The sequence below is a fragment of the Coenobita brevimanus genome, chromosome 22 (assembly GCF_032717465.1).
Source record: "Coenobita brevimanus isolate Jiangsu-jjx chromosome 22, ASM3271746v2, whole genome shotgun sequence".
NCBI classification, from domain to species: Eukaryota; Metazoa; Arthropoda; class Malacostraca; order Decapoda; family Coenobitidae; genus Coenobita; species Coenobita brevimanus.
In genome coordinates, this window is record NC_136975.1 from 18,258,811 (window position 1) to 18,275,201 (window position 16,391).

Here is a 16,391-nt window from a genome sequence, read left to right on the forward strand (position 1 = left end):
TCTCTCTCTCTCTCTCTCTCTCTCTCTCTCTCTCTCACACACACACACACACACACACACACACACACACACACACACACACACACACACACACACACACACACACACACACAAACACACACACACATACTCACATGACTGGAGAAGAGAGGAAGGCAGACACATACACAATGACACAAACAGAAAGGCGCACGAAGAGAAATACAGAAAACGGCAGGAAAGTATGTGTTTGTAATCTTGGGACCGATGTGTGTGTGCGTGTGTGTGTGTGTGTGTGTGTGTGTGTGTGTGTGTGTGTGTGTGTGTGTGTGTGTGTGTGTGCGTGTGTGTGTGTGTGTGTGTGTGTTTGTGTGTGTGTGTGTTGCGGGAGATCGCCTGAAAGAAGGAACTGAGCGTTACAGATTAAATTATCCATGGCAGGGAAAATAAAAGGAAAATAAAAGAGACGGAAGAGAAACAAATGGGTAAGAAGGAGGAGGAGGAGGAGGAGGACGAGGAGGAAAAGGAGTAGGGGAAGCAGGGAGGGAGGAGAGATAAAAGATGAAAAAGAAAGAGGAGGAGAATCAAAAAGAGGAAAGAATAAATATAAGGAGGAGGAACTGGAGAAGAATGAGAAGCAATTGGAGGAGGAAGAGGGGGAGGAGATGAAAAAACAATCCGTAGGTACTGAGTTGATTATTTTAAGGAGGCTCTGAATGTATATAGGCCTATGCTCTCAGAATTTCTGTACACACACGCAATATATATATATATATATATATATATATATATATATATATATATATATATATCATCAGCCATTTGTGTGTCCACTGCAGGACCGGCCTTTCCTGACCGAAGTGTGGATGATACAGCCAATGTATCTCTGCCAAGTGGCTTAGGCTGTCTGGTAGGGATTGTATGTAGGGTGAGAAGTGCTTGTAAGTGTAATTATAGTTTTGGAGTGACTTTGGATGTGTGTGTAATCTGTGAACCAAGTGTAATCGGCCCGCGCAAGCCGACTGGATGCAAGCATACTTTATAGTATGCGACACTGGTTCAACCACAGCACCCCTTGTGTCCGCCAATGCAGTACTTGGCCTGAAGAACGCTCCCAAAGTTTATCACCCTGGCTGGGCGCGATCCAGTGTTGCGACACTTATAGATGGGAATTATCGTACCGGCTCATCAAAATTATCGTTTTTTCGTTAGAACTATCGTACATTTTTAATTCATTTTTCTATCTATCTATTGCCAGACGCCTTAGTCTCGTAAGGGGTGGCCACAAACAAATCGCCTACATGTCGCCCTGTCTCCTGTCATTTCACTGCCTTGATCCCAGCTCACACCCCCCTCTCTCATATACCTCTCCACTTCATCCCTCCATCTCATCCTTGGCCTCCCTCTCCCTCTACCCCCCTCCACCTCACTCACATATACTCTCCTCGTCAGTCTCTCACTCTCCATCCTCTCCACATGGCCAAACCATTCACTCACTAATCTGAAGTATTTTAAAACTGTCGCCAGTACCTTGGTGTATTGACTGAAAACTTACCCATTACAATTATCTTCAACAGTCCCGTAATATTTGAAGGTACTGATGTTTACTTTGGTGTACATTTATCACTTTATTTTGAATCAGAATTAGGGTATACCATGAAAATCTCATGATAATATTATAATAATATAACATTCAATACAAAAATAATACCCTTTGTCCCAATCTAGAATATCAGTCTGACTAGCAGCAGAATGAGGTCCATAGAACTTTGACAGATAGCTCTTAGAAATGTGCTTCCTCGTGCAGATGATAACTCAGCAAGACCATAAAAGAAGTATTTTCAGTGATCACCATTATATTAGCCCATAAGATGACTCATCTGTCAAACTGTGGAACAACTGTGCATGATTAGCTATGCATGCCACAAAATTTACTGCCAAGCTAGCGTTCAACCCAAAATTATCGTACAAACCATAAGATAATAGCAAATTGTATCGTATACATACCAGAGGCAATATTATCGTACAGGTACGATAATTATCGTACGTGTGGCAACATTGGTGCTATCTCTCGTTCTTCACTATACGAAAGCGCACACTTTACCACTGTACCACAGTGGCTCCATATATATATATATATATATATATATACTCTTTGCTTTTCTGTAGTTATTTTCTCGTTATACTTATTCACACACACACACACACACACACACACACACACACACACACACACACACACACACACACGTCAACATGCTCGGTGTCGCCTTTCTTTACACACGACCACCATTTACTTTGGTATTATCTATTCATTTTCCTCACACTTATCTGTCTCAGTCTTTTCTTACATTGTCTTTTGAAACGACTACCGGTCACTCCACTAACATGACTCACACCCGATATTCTATCTTACCTCTCAGCCTCTTGCGTATTCCATTAACCTCTGTTACTACTTCACAGGTCTAGCTAGTCTGCGACTCACACACTGCTAACTTCAAAATTCTCTCTAAATCTCATAATTATATGCTCTTGTATCTTGTCTCGCAATCTTACTCAACCGCATTCTCCTTTTCCACCCCATCCCCCCCTGCCCCCTTTATTAAAAACTCTCTTCCTGTTTCCCTTCATTCCTCCTCTCTTGTTTTTCCCATGCTTCCCGCCCGTGTCGGACGTTCTTCAGGGAAATCATAAAATGTGGGTGTTGTCGGGAGTCCCATGGGGAAAGGGAATGCTTGGTAGGTGTTATAAGGCGCCACTACACCATGCTCTCTCTCTCTCTCTCTCTCTGTAACTATATATCTATAGCCTATTTATCTATATCTATATCTATATATATCTATCTATCTATCTATATATATATGTAATATAATTCTATTTATCTCTATCTATCTATTTCTCTGTCTTTATATATATATATATATATATATATATATATATATATATATATATATATATATGGAGTCTCTGTGGTACAGTGGTAGAGTGTGCGTTTCGTAAACGGGTGAGCTAGGGTTCACGCCCTGCCAGGGTCATAAACTTTGGGAGTGTTCACCCGGCCACGTACTGCATTGGCGGACACAAGGGGTGCTGTGGTTGAACCAGTGTCGCTTAATATAAAGTATGCTTGCACCCAGTCGGCTTGCGCGGGCCGATTACACTTGGTTCACAGACTGCACACACATCCAAAGCCACTCCAACATTACAATTACACTTACAAGCACTTCTCACCCTACATACAATCTCTACCAGACAGCCTAAGCCACTTGGTAGAGATACATTGGCTGTATCGTCCCGACTTCGGTCGAGATAGGCCGGTCCTGCAGCGGACACTCAAACGGCTGATGATCTATCTATCTATCTATCTATCTATTGCCAGACACCATAGTCCCGTACGGGGTGGCCATTTGACTCTTGAGTTATTTGTTTTACCGGGAGGGGCACTAACCCTCCACCAACCCACTTGACACGTAGGGAGCACGTATGGTTTGGTTATATGGTTACCACCCAGCGTTGTAAATGGTTTCTTGGCTTACAGGAAACCATTTGGCTTGTCACTCAATATAAAGTCACCTGTAACGGGAAAAAAAAGCAATTAGTAGTGACAGGAAAGATGGGAGAAATAGGAAGAGAGGAGGGCAGGCACAGAAAAAAAAATAATAAAGGCTAAGGAAGAAGTAGGCAGCACAACATCAAGTGAATTGATGATGGTCGCCACCACCTACCACTACGGCTGATTATATATATATATATATATATATATATATATATATATATATATATATATATATATATATATATATATATATATAGTATATATATATATATATATATATATATATATATATATATATATATATATATATATATATATATATATATAAGGTGAAAAAGAAGTGTGTGGTAATCATAGGGGCATTTGTCTTCTTAGTATAATAGGAAAAGTGTATGGTAGGATACTTATAGACAGAGTTAGAGAAAGAACAGAGAAATTAGTTGGAGAAGAACAGGGAGGCTTTAGGAAAGGAAGAGGTTGTGTAGATCAGATATTCATTCTTAGATCTTTAGTGGAAAAGTTTCTAGACAAGGGAAAGAAGTTGTATGCGGCTTTCAAGGATTTGGAGTAAGCATATGACAGGGTGGATAGACAAGAATTGTGGAAAGTGTTAAGAATATACGGAGTAGATGGGAAGTTGTTGAATGCTGTGAAGAGTATGTACGATGGTGCGAAGGCTGCAGTGCGTGTGGATGGTGAACTAAGTGAAATTTTCTCTTTGAAAGTTGGTTTGAAACAGGGATGTGTCATGTCTCCATGGTTGTTCAATCTGTACATGGATGGGGTAATAAAAGAGGTACAAGGTAGGGTAGTGGATGTTGGAGTGGCCCTGGTGAGAGAGGATAGTGTTTGGAAACTCCCTGTACTGTTGTTTGCAGATGATACTGTGTTGTTGAGTGAAGACGAAGGGGAGCTGCAAGGCTTGGTGGATGAGTTTGGGAGAGTGTGTAAGTAACGGAACCTAAAGGTGAATGTAGGGAAGAGTAAAGTAATGGTCTTTGAGAGAGGTGAAGTTCGTGAATGTACAGCAAGGTTAAATGGTGAGGAATTGGAAAATGTGAGTACGTTTAAGTATTTGGGTAGTGTGATGAGTAAGGATGGAGGTTTGGAGGGTGAAGTGCTTGAAAGGGTACAGCAGGGAAGAAAGGTTGCTGGTTCCTTGAAAGCAGTGATAAGAAACAGGGAAGTGAGCATGGAAGTGAAAAAGTTACTACATGATAGTATTGTGACACCAACTCTAACGTACGGAAATGAAGCTTGGACATTGTTGGAAGGACACAAGTCAAGAGTGAGAGCAGTGGAAATGAGTTATTTAAGAGGAGCCTGTGGAGTCACGTGGAGAGACAGGCTGACGAATGAGGATATAAAGGAGCGTTGTGGTGTGGATGTGGATGTGATAGGAAGCGTTATGAGGAACACACTGAGGTGGTTTGGCCATGTGGAGAGGATGGAGAGTGAAAGACTGAATGAAGAGAGGTATGTGAGTGAGGTGGAGGGGGAAGAGGGAGGGGGAAGCCGAGGATGACATGGAGGGATGGGGTGGAGAGGTATATGAGAGAGGGGGGTGTGAGTTGGGAGCAGGGCAGTGAAATGGCGGGTGACAGGGCAACTTGGAGGCGATTTGTTTGTGGCCACCCCAAACGGGATTGAGGCGTCTGGCAATATATATATATATATATATATATATATATATATATATATATATATATATATATATATTTATAAATACGTATATATATATATATATATATATAAATGTATATATATATATATATATATATATATATATATATATATATATATATATATATATATATATATATATATATATATATATATATATATATATATATATATATATATATATATATATATATATATATATATGGAGCCTCTGTGGTACAATGGTAGAGTGTGCGTTTCGTACACGGATGAGCCAGGGTTCACGCCTTGCCAGGGTCATAAACTTTGGGAGTGTTCACCCGGCCACGTACTTCATTGGCGGACACAAGGGGTGCTGAGGTTGAACCAGTGTCGCTTACTATAAAGTATGCTTGCACCCAGTCGGCTTGCGTGGGCCGATTACACTTGGTTCACAGACTACACACACATCCAAAGCCACTCCAACATTACAATTACACTTACAAGCACGTCTCACCCTACATACAATCTCTACCAGACAGTCTAAGCCACTTGGTAGAGATACATTGGCTGTATCGTCCCGACTTCCGTCGAGATAGGCCGGTCCTGCAGTGGACACTCAAACGGCTGATGATCTATCTATCTATTTATTGCCAGACACCATAATCCCATACGGGGTGGCCATTTGACTCTTGAGTTATTTGTTTTACCGGGAGGGGCACTAACCCTCCACCAACCCACTTGACACGTAGGGAGCACGTACGGTTTGGTTATATGGTTACCACCCAGCATTGTAATTGGTTTCTTGGCTTACAGGAAACCATTTGGCTTGTCACTCAATATAAAGTCACCTGTAACGGGAAAAAAAGCAATAAGTAGTGACAGGAAAGATGGGAGAAATAGGAAGAGAGGAGGGCAGGCACAGAAAAAGAATAATAAAGGTTAAGGAAGAAGTAGGCAGCACAACATCAAGTGAGTTGATGATGGTTGCCACCACCTACCACTACGGCTGATGATGATATATATATATATATATATATATATATATATATATATATATATATATATATATATATATATATATATATATATATATACTTATATATTGTATATATATTTATACACTATAAATATATATATACACACACACACACACACACACACACACACACACACATCTATATATATATATATATATATATATATATATATATATATATATATATATATATATATATATTGAATATATATATTTATACAGTATATATATATATATATATATATATATATATATATATATATATATATATATATATTGAATATATATTTATACAGTATATATATATATATATATATATATATATATATATATATATATATATATATATATATATATATATATATTTATGTATTGCCAGACGCCTCAATCCCGTTTCGGGTGGCCACAAACAAATCGCCTCCAAGTCGCCCTGTCCCCCGCCATTTCACTGCCCCTGCTCCCAACTTACACCCCCTCTCTCATATACCTCTCCACCCCAACCCTCCATCTCATCCTCGGCCTCCCTCCCTCTTCCCCCTCCACCTCACTCACATACACTCTCTTCGTCAGTCTTTCACCCTCCATCCTCTCCACATGGCCAAACCACCTCAGTGTGTTCCTCATAACGCTTCCTATCACATCCACATCCACACCACAACGCTCCTTTATATCCTCATTCGTCATCCTGTCTCTCCATGTGACTCCAAAGGCTCCTCTTAAATAACTCATTTCCACTGCTCTCACTCTTGACTTGTGTCCTTCCAACAACGTCCAAGCTTCACTTCCGTACGTTAGAGTTGGTGTCACAATACTGTCATGTAGTAACTCTTTCACTTCCATGCTCACTTCCCTGTTTTTTATCATTGCTTTCAAAGAAACAGCAACCTTTCTTCCCTGCTGTACCCTTTCAAGCACTTCACCCTCCAAACCTCCATCCTTACTCATCACACTACCCAAGTACTTATATGTACTCACATTTTCCAATTCCTCACCATCCAACCTCGCTGTACATTCACTGACTTCACCTCTCTCAAAGACCATTACTTTACTCTTCCCTACATTCACCTTCAGATTCCGTTTCTTACACACTTTCCCAAACTCATCCATAAAGCCTTCCAGCTCCCCTTCGTCTTCACTCAACAGCACAGTATCATCTGCAAACAACAGTACAGGGAGTTTCCAAACACTATCCTCTCTCACCAGGGCCACTCAAACATCTACTACTCTACCTTGTACCTCTTTTATTACCCCATCCATGTACAGATTGAACAACCATGGAGACATGACACATCCCTGTTTCAACCGAACTTTCAAAGAGAAAAGTTCACTTAGTTCACCATCCACATGCACTGAAGCCTTTGCAACATAGTACTTACTCTTCACAGCATTCAACAACTTCCCATCTACTCCATATATTCTTAACACTTTCCACAATTCTTGTCTATCCACCCTGTCATATGCTTTCTCCAAATCCATGAAAGCCGCATACAACTTCTTTCCCTTCTCTAGAAACTTTTCCACTAAAGATCTAAGAATGAATATCTGATCTACACAACCTCTTCCCTTCCTAAAGCCTCCCTGTTCTTCTCCAACTAATTTCTCTGTTCTCTCTCTAACTCTGTCAATAAGTATCCTACCATACACTTTTCTTATTATACTAAGAAGACAAATGCCCCTATGATTACCACACACTTCTTTTTCCCCTTTTCCTTTGTACAAGGGAATGGACTAATTATAACTGACATCCAATCCTCCGGGACTCTACCTTCCTCCCAGGCCAATCTGCAGATCTTCCACATCCATTCTACTACTATCTCTCCCCCATGATTCAGCATTTCAGCACACACTCCATCAATTCCTGGGGCTTTCCCCGATTTAACTTTATATATATATATATATATATATATATATATATATATATATATATATATATATATATATATATATATATATATATATATATATATTTACAGAGACTTCACTTCACCGTGAAGATATGTATGCAAAATAACCAAAGGAGAAATGAAAGGAGCAACAGTGAGTACTTTCGTATATTACATCTTCAGACAGAGTGAGACAGAAACGTAAAGGGTAGAGGTATTTTATGCACACCCGCGGCAGGTGGTGGCACACAGAACAAAGGATGACCTGAATTTTACTTGCGGCTGAACTGATGGTCACCTGGAACAGTGAGTGGAACACAACAAAGGATGACCTGAATCTTCCTTAGGGATGCACATAACAAAGGAGGAGGGAGTAGGAGGGGAGGAAAGGGGAGGGGGAGGGAGGCAGAAGGGGAGGAGGAGGGGAAGGGGGAAGGGGAGAGGGAGAGGGAGGAGGGAGGAGGGGATAAATACTGCTGCTTAACTTAAGACCTAGAGGATTAATGCTTGGTGTGTCCCACACAAGTGTGACTACACTACCAGGAGATGACAGGGAACAATCAGTTGTTAGTCTGGGGAATACTGCTTTAAAATTAATTCAGTTAACTATTTATCACACTTAAAATTACCATAGCTCACATTTACGTATGTTACTTTCAGTAGGTATACTAGGTAACAATGTAAAAGAACATTTGTTACATTATACAGTAAATAGCTTTTTCCTGTACCATCGGCTCTAAGCTTCATTAAAATGACACTGACAAGCATATGATGTTTTTTTTTAATTTTCAGTATAAGTATATACTTACATTACTGGTACACAACATAATCACTCAGACTTACTGATATTATGAAAACAGTATATAGAGTATTGCTATATCACAGATTTTTGTTAATCTTTCCTTCAGCTACCTTTTTCTTATCCAAAGTAGCAGGAGCGGGAGCGCCACTACATTTCGTATCAAATAGCGAAACCAGTAACGCCACTACTTTTTCGAGCTAGTAACGGGAATGGGAGCGCCGCTACTTTTTATTAGTAGCGTTCCCAGCATTGGTCGTGCGCCACCATCATTGTCACCCAACCCGGACATTAATAGGGTCTGCACTGCCAGTAGGAAGACCTCATACATTTTACCTATAAAATAAGTTCAAATTAATGGGGTTGATTATGAAGAAGCGAATATGCAAGAAAGAGGAGGGTTGTGTGTGGAATGCAACTTGGACCCATATTCATTGACTGAGGGAAGGAGAAGGTGGAATAATGGAAGTAGGAGAAGGGAATGTAGTGTCTGCAAGCGACTTCTCCAACACCAGGCCTCTTGGTGCACACTTGAAATCATCTGCATCCACTCACTTGATATCTTTGGGTGATATTTCCTGTATTTCAAATTTGTTATCCTGTCAAGTTATCATGCAGTGTGCCCATGAATTTGTCATCCAATTTAGAGGAGCGTGTAATGAACGAGCAAATATCAGATCTTGAATACTAATACCGACAGGCAAGACAGCCTTATGTTGACATTGCACAATACTCTTTTGAGATGAAGCCAGATTTGCCTGTACATATTGATGTATTTCCTGGAAACCTGACATCTTCACTTTCACATAGTCATCCATATTATAGAGAGGACCAGATCTTGACAGCATAGAATAAAGTAGATCTTTATCAAAACCCATCTAAGACAAAGAATGGAGATTTGCCAACTGATGCATTGATAGAAATATTAATAAAGTCTGGAACTTGGGGCATCCAATCATCTCAGGAGGCACTGTGGGACCCTAAATATCTTAAAGATTCCAAAACCTTCCTGTCGTGTTGCTCTACCAGGCCACTGGAAGCTGGATGGTTAGGAATGACAGTACAGTTGTTGATGTTATAATGCTTACAAATTACAACCAGGAGACTGTTGTTAAACTCTGTGCCATTACCAGTGGTAATATTAGATGGAGTAATGAATGAGCAAATGACATTGTCAATGAAGGCGCATACAACACCCTGAGAGGTCTTATCTAGGGAGGCCATGAGGACACAATAGTGTGAAAAGTGATTGACTGTTACAAATAAATACTCTGTGCCAGATTCAGTAGAGGAAATTTAAGGAGGTCAATAGAGACAGTTTCTCATGGCCGTGATGGAACTGCCTATTGCAAGAGTCCTGCAGGCGATCTGGTTGATCGTTTGTGGATATTACAGTTAATGCAAGACCCTCAGTGCACATTAACCCATCCCATCCAGGTGACATGTATATATGTCCTCCTGGGGCCATCCAGGGGTCATGTATACATGATCTTGTAACTGGCACCCTTGTTAGAATATTCAGCTGGTTATTTCCACCACACAAAGCCACTGGCAACCCTCCGGCAAGCATCCCAGTCACGCTCCGTTTGCCTGCGTACCTCCATCATGGATTGACCTATTCAAAAAGTTTTTCCTGTGTCCAGACCCTCGTATGACCGCCCGCAATCACCGACTTCAACATCAATGAAATCTGAAGGCCCTAAAAGGAAAGGCCTTAGTGATAGTTTGATAGAGAGCAAGTTGGATCTGCCATTATCACCAATAGTGAGTGGGGAAAGTGACTCCTTCTCTAAGGAAAGTGACATCACCATGCTGAGTGTGGAAATGTACGCATCAGAGAGGGCGTGTGACCGTGAGTTCTCCACTGCGTGGCGATATTTTCCGTCTTCATGATCACCAGCCTTTTCTGATGATAAAGAAGGGTCAAATGTTATTGATGATCCTTCAGAGGGGGATATTTGCACAGTAGAGAAGGTGGAAGGGAAGGTAGGAAGTGAGGAAAAGGAGGAGGCGGGGGATGGAAGGAGGAGGAAACACTGCAGGCTGAGGCGTGCACTAGAGCTGCCTACTGTGGAAATTTCCACCCATCCTCCAACAACACTGGCGTCTCCCACACTGCCAGCATCTGTACCACCACCACCACATGCCTCACCATGCTGACCTTCCTCAATATGTGCTTTGCCACACTGGCCTGCCTCATGATGTGGCCCACCACACCAGCCTGCCTCACCACATGCCTCAACACCACAGCCAAGTACGTTGGGCTATGTTGGTGCAGGTGCAAGCCGGCAGGCACATGCCCACCCACGCCTATCACCATTACCATCACCACCACGATCACAGTCACCAGCATCATCACCATTGCCTGCCTCATCTAGTGGTGAGTCAGCAGACTCGCCACCAAGCTGCCATGCTTGGGGCCATGGCAGGGCATGTGGCAGGCAATGTGCATGGCAAAGGCAGGAACCATGGGTGGGTAGATTGGAAACTTTTGCCTGGGAGAAAGGGACGGGGTTTCAGCCTAAGGTACCTGTGTTTGATGACACAAATGCAGGTGTGCAGCCAGAATTCCCCTGTAATCGATCTTCTTCAGCACTGGAATTCTTCCTTGCTTTTTTCACAACAGCAGTAATGGACTTAATTATGCAAGATGTGAATGCATTCAGAGAATTCTGCTGCAGTTGGGTTGAAACCTCACACCTAAGAGACAGTGCAAAGATGAAAGACTGGACTGTGACAAATGTTAGCGAGATGTATGTTTGGCTAGCATTGACTATATTGATGTCGCATGTAAGAGAGCACAATATATATGATAATTGGTTCGTGGATTATAATGCAGCTACCCCCGTATTTGGTAATAAATGCCATGGAACCGATACCTTGACATCCTCAGGTACCTGCATTTCTCCACCAATACAGTATGGGCCCACATCTGAGTGATAGGCTGTGGAAGATTCCCTCAATTCTGGAAATGATGAAGGAAAAATTCTGATCCTTTTTCAAGCCATTCAAGAAGGTTGTTATCAACGATTCACTTTTTCTGTTCAGGGGACATCTTGTCTTCATTCAGTACATTTCCACAAAGAGATATCATTTAGGAATAAAGATTTTTGTTTTGTGTGATTGCAAAACTGGGTACGTGTTAGATTTTATTGGGTATACAGCAAGTGATGCAGTGTTGTCGAAGGACAATCCCCATGGCTTCTCTGGCTCAGTTGTCAAGAAGCTGATGGACATGTACTTTGGTGGCAACCATATCCTGTTCACCGATAATTATTACATGGCACCAAGTCTTGCAAAGTACCTGCAAGAAAACAAAATTGAATTGTGTGGCACTGTCCGTGCAAAGAGGATGCACTGGCCACCCTTTCCCAAGGGCACCATGCAGGGGGAGAGCAGGACCTTGAAATCAGGCAAGCTCCTTGCAACTCACTGGCATGATAAGAGAAAGGTAAATGTTCTCTCCATGGTCCATGAAGGTAAGTTATTTGACACAGGCAAGGTCGATAGGAGAACAAGGCAGCCAGTCTTCAAGCCTTGATGTCATTATCGACTATAATGTGAACACGGGACTCGTTGATAAATCTGATATGCAGATCGGCACCATCGACTGTCTGAGGAGGTGCTGTAAGTTGTTTAAGAAGGCATTCTTATGTGTAATGAATATCTGTGTACTGAATGCCTTCATTCTGTACAAGGAAGTTACACAGACCAGCACATCCCTCAGACAGTTTGAGAAGGATGTAATTTACGGCGATCTGGGGAGATATGGCCAAGTAATGCCTTCTGTGAAACAGAGGCACAGTGTGCAGCAACTGACTGACCGGCTGCAGTGCAGGGACTACCTCAGTAGACATTACATGGAAGCGCTGCCTCCAACACCCGCAGGCAAAGAAATCTTCTGGCGTTGCTATGTTTGCGCCACTTCATGGCGCCGACCACAGCAATGCTGTATGACAAGGTGGTGGTGTGCTGAATGTGAGGTGGCATTGTGCACTAACCGTTTCTTCGATTTTCATTCAAAGACCGACTGGTAAAAGTTTGGGTATTATGCACAAGTTAGTGTTAGTTTTGTATATACCAGTGCGTGGTTTTTTGTGTAATTAGAAAAAATTATTTTACTGCTCTGTGTATATTTATGTTAATAATGGAAGCAGAGTGTTTGTTGCATGATAAAGTCATTGCCTTGTTTTATATTGAAAATACTTGTTTATACATATGGTATGATGAAAAAGTATAAATCAAAGGGAAAAAAATTCATAGTGGTAAGTATTTCCGATTATGGACAGTACATAAATAACTACCGGTACTTTGTTCACATTTTTTTTTTAAAGTCTTTTTGTAGTAGTACTTATAGTGGTAGTAGTAGTGATAGTATGTGTAGTATGTGTGTTAGTAATAGTAATAGGTGTAGTTGTGGTGGTTGTAGTAATAGTAGTAATTAGTAGTGGTAGTTGTAGTAGTAGTAGTTGTAGTAGTGGTAGTTGTAGTATTAGTAGTAGTTGTAGTAGTGGTAGTAGTAGTAGTAATAGTATTATTTGTAGTAGTTGTAATACCTAGACTCCTAGTTGCACAGCGGTGCCAAAATCGAGCGACATTGCAAGCCAAACATACATCTGTGTGTGTGTGTGTGTGTGTGTGTGTGTGTGAGAGAGAGAGAGAGAGAGAGAGAGAGAGAGCGTCTGTCTGTCTGAAAGGAAGGGTGATGATGGTCAGGCAAGCAGGCAGCCTGCCTCAAGGTTGTTGCAATTGTTACTGGCCTACCAGCACCAAGTACGACCGATTATGGAAAATATTCACGTAAATAGTGCTTGTAGGATTTTGGTCGTCTGGATGTGTTATCAAAGTGTTATTTTTGTGGAGGGCTAGTCTAAGCCTTAGTTGTGTCACCAAACCTCTGCCATGCATACGGACACCGGCAAATAAAACAACAAAAATTGCCCTAATTCCCCACTCATTCACTCTCCCTACACGCACTTCACGGACCATCTGATGCAATCAGCTTGAAGTCGAAAGATTTGTGAATTGTGAGTAGGGGAGGGTGATGATGGATCGGACAGTGGGATGGTTCGGACAGTGCATTCCCTGAGAAACATATGGGACCTAGGGTCGTGTGATCTTACATGAAAATGGGAGAGTTTGTTTACTTCGACCACACGGAACCTCCACGCTAGAAACCCCTCATTTTTTGATGCAGATCAGATTTTTTTTTTTTTTTTTGCATCTCCTATGTAATAATTTGAATGTATATCGTAAGTTCTACCTTTATGAATATGCCAGGCATCGAACTGTGCATTATCAGGATGAATCTGTGTTGCATGTAGATTATATTGTTATGAAAAACGAATGTTAAACTCTCTGGTTAAACTTCAGAGTACCCGTCAGTTAATTACATAGATTCGGGATGATTTGGACAGTTGAAGAGGGGGGGATGGTTCGGACAGTCCAAACTATCTCTCGACTGTCACCAAGTCATAATCTTATCAAATGATAAAGCTACTTTTGATCATTTATATTTGAACACATAGTGAAACACCATTCCTCATAGTTATCAGGCAATATATATTTATAGTTTTGTTTATTTAACATATTCCTCAAAGTGTAAACAGATGGAATGGGTATTACATCTATTTAAGTTTTGCAGGCTGCAATATGCGTTAAAAGTCTTGAGTTAGGCCTAGAAAGTGAAAAGTAAAGTCAACATTCCAGAGAGAGAGAGAGAGATGGCTAATTATGCATAATCTTGAAGCAGGAGGTAAGAGGTTAAGTCGGTTATTAATAAATCTGGTGAAGGTTATTTCAGTTATTATACATACATATATATATATATATATATATATATATATATATATATATATATATATATATATATATATATATATATATATATATATATATATATATATATATATATACAGTATATATATATACAGTATATATATATATCATCTCATCTCATCAGCCGTTTGAGTGTCCACTGCAGGACCGGCCTATCCCTTCTGAAGTGGGGACGATACAGCCAATGTATCTCTAACAAATGGCTTAGGCTGTCTAGTAGAGATTGTATGTAGGGTGAGAAGAGCTTGTAAGTGTAACTGTAGTGTTGGAGTGGCTTTGGATGTGTGTGTAGTCTGTGAACCAAGTGTAATCAGCCCGCGCAAGCCAACTGAGTGCAAGCATACTTTATGGTAAGCGACACTGGTTCAACCACAGCACTCCTTGTGTCTGCCAATGCAGTACGTGGCCGGGTCAACACTCCCAAAGTTTATTACCCTGGCGGGGCTCGAACCCTGGTTCACACGTGTACGAAAATGCACACTCTACCACTGTGGCTCTCTCTCTCTCTCTCTCTCTCTCTCTCTCTCTCTCTCTCTCTCTCTCTATATATATATATATATATATATATATATATATATATATATATATATATATATATATATATATATATATATATATATATATATATATATATATATATATATATATATATATATATATATATATATATATATATATATATCTAGGCTGCTTCCCCCAAGAAAAGAGAAGTAGCCGAGACAGGACGACACACTCCCCATTTACTCATCCATACAAACACATTCATTTGCATCTTAGCCCCAAAGGGGAGAAGGGACAGATCCAAGCCGCACCACACCTGACAAGAGTCAACTGCGCAGTGCAGTCAGTGACATCTGCAGCAGGGCCCGACAGCAGAGCTGGTTTACCCCTGCCACATCATAATAGACCCATCCCCTTACCCGCATCTGCCCTGACTAGCTGATCAGACCAAATGTAGGAGAATATCCCCTCAGGGCTGCATCATCATTTATTCATTCACAATTTCTCTCCATTTATTTCTGTCACCACAGCCACTCTTCCTTGCTCAACAGACATCCCTCTTGCATCCAGCGCTCTCTTCACACTTTCCATCCATCCTATTCGTGGTCTCCTTGTCAGCCTTACACCTCTCACATCAGATCTAGTTATCTTTTTCACCAATCACTCATTGTCCATTCTCTCCATATGCCCAAACCATCGCAACACCCTCTGCTCAACTCTACCAGCCATCTCCCGAACAACTCCAGTTCTCTTTCGTATTTCATCATTTCGCACTCGATCCATACGCGTCACTCCACACATACTCCTCAGACACCTCATCTCCATTACATTAAAACTTTTCCTCACTGCTACATCCATATTCAATGTTTCAGCCCCATAAAACGCAGTCGGTACCACAACACTTTCATACAGCCTTCTCTTTACATCCATTCTAAGCAAACGACATCTTAACACTTTTTTCATTCCTCCCAGCACCTTACTTACTTCATTCGTTCTAAACTTCACTTCTGCATCTATTCTTTCATCCACAGCAACATGTGACCCTAAATATTTAAAACACTCTAACTCCTCAAGCAACTCACCATTCAAAACTATATTCATCCCCCTACCATCTACCACCCTCGTACACTTCATCACTTTACTCTTATTCTCATT